General features: G+C 40.7%; 1 long non-coding RNA gene across 1 annotated transcript in view; it reads right to left on the bottom strand.

The window, feature by feature from the left end:
* The window catches only part of LOC104818606, a 35,014-nt gene extending 34,136 nt beyond the window's left edge, over positions 1-878 (bottom strand). The window contains exons 1-2 of the long non-coding RNA XR_772698.1: positions 531-878; positions 328-454 (exon numbers count right to left, since the gene is read on the bottom strand). This is a non-coding gene — a long non-coding RNA (uncharacterized LOC104818606). The remainder of the gene's footprint in view (positions 1-327; positions 455-530) is intronic.
* Positions 879-2,089: the final 1,211 nt, after the last annotated feature.

Below are 2,089 nucleotides of genomic sequence, written 5' to 3'. Positions count from 1 at the left end.
GTCCGTGTTCGCCGCAATCCGTGAATGAAGGTACATCTAGTCACGGTGCATCGCCATCGTTGCCGGAGATTCTAGCGTCTGCAGAACATCGTCTCCGATCTCGTCTCGATCCGGATCACTCCCTCGGTTCTATTTGGTAGGTGTTTTAATGCATATAATAAATATTTATTTTTATTTCTTTTAAATTAATGTTATGAATCTAATTTTTGCAGGTTTAATCGTAACAATGAAGTGTGAATGGCCTCGTCCCAATAATAAGCTTGCTGAAACAAAATAAATTTATAATTTTGTATAAATATAAATACATTTAATTGACAAAATTCTTACCGCAAAAGCCCCGAACCAACGTTGCAGATCAGATGGAGGGACACGGATGAGACTCCGCCACGGGCCTTTGAAGTCCGACTGAAAGATGCTGACGACGGTCGTAATCACTTCATTGTTACGATTAAACCTGCAAAAATTAGATTCATAACATTAATTTAAAAGAAATAAAAATAAATATTTATTATATGCATTAAAACACCTACCAAATAGAACCGAGGGAGTGATCCGGATCGAGACGAGATCGGAGACGATGTTCTGCAGACGCTAGAATCTCCGGCAGCGATGGCGATGCACCGTGACTAGATGTACCTTCATTCACGGATTGCGGCGTAGCCGCACCCGTGAAAGGTACATCTAGTCGAGGAGGTTGACTACCACCTGATCCTGATGGACAGATGGTGATCTAGATGATCCGATCCCACGTCCTCGGGATCGGATTCCGCTACCGGCACGACCACTAGAATGGGATTGACTCAACTACAAGTTACACATAACAAAACATAATAATGAAAACCCGTAAACGAACCCAGAACCCGAACAATAAAACCATAAACCCTAGACCCTAAACCCCAAACCCCAAACCCCAAATTAAACCTAAACCCTAAAATAAATCCTAAACCCTTAAAGTAAATCCTAAAATAACACAAACCCCAAAACCCCAAATTAACCCTAAACGTTCAACCCTTAAACCCTAATTAAACCTAAACTCTAAATTAAACCTAAACCCTAAAATAACCCAAACCCCTAAAATAACCCTAAAATAACCTTAAACCCTAAAATAACCCTAAACCCTAAATTAAACCCTAAAATAATCCTAAACCCTAAAATAACCATAAACCTTAAATTAAACCCTAAACACTAAATTGAACCCAAATCTGAAATCGACCAAACGACGGAAACTGAATCCGAAATCGACAAAAAAAACCGAAAAATCTGAAATCTGAACCTCGGATTAGTTCGGTCGCGGTGCCGTGGCGGTGCGAGAGATCGGAGTAGTGGCAGTGCAGTGGCGATGCAGTGGACGCGTGAGAGATCGGAAACTGTATCTCGCGCGTTCGATTTTCGGATTATCAACCGTCCGATTTTCGAAAAACGAACCAAACTAGCGAAAATACGAAGAAAGGGATCGGAAACATACCTGGGAACGGAGTTTGGTCGCGGCGGACGAAGCTTGCGGTGGAGGAGGCGACGAAACAAAAATGTGTCTAAGTTTTCGGAGAGAGGGAAAGAAGACGACTCGCGATAATTTTAAGAGCATTGCGACAGATTAATTCTGTCGCAATATGTCGTTACGAAAAAAAAAGACGGGATTTTAAGAACATTGCGACAGATTCATTCTGTCGCAATCCGTCATTACGCCAAAAATGGGATACGCGTGGATTTGGCGACAGAATTCACGCACAATGCGACCGATCATATCTGTCGCAATGTTTAAAATATCGAAAATGCTGCACGGTTTTGCGGTCGTGACACGTGGCAAGTGACGAATGGACGTCTAGTTACGACTGACCACCGACAGATTATTTCGGTCGCCAGTTACGACAACTTTGCGACCGGCAACTTCTATTGCAATTTATTTCAATAAATTAAAAAAAAATTAGAAAAATTAGCACAGATAATATATCCTCATTACAAATAAAGTGAGATTGAATTAGAAATCGTTATTTTAGGTACAAATATAGTTCTTATTAATCAAATGAACCATAGTCAGAACTTCATGTTATTTTTTCATCCGAGTCATCGGTATTGTCCTTCTCTTCAT

Source organism: Tarenaya hassleriana, unplaced genomic scaffold (assembly GCF_000463585.1).
Source record: "Tarenaya hassleriana unplaced genomic scaffold, ASM46358v1 Cleome3, whole genome shotgun sequence".
NCBI lineage: Eukaryota > Viridiplantae > Streptophyta > Magnoliopsida > Brassicales > Cleomaceae > Tarenaya > Tarenaya hassleriana.
Note: the sequence above shows the minus strand (reverse complement) of the source record. Positions and strands in the feature narration are given on the sequence as shown.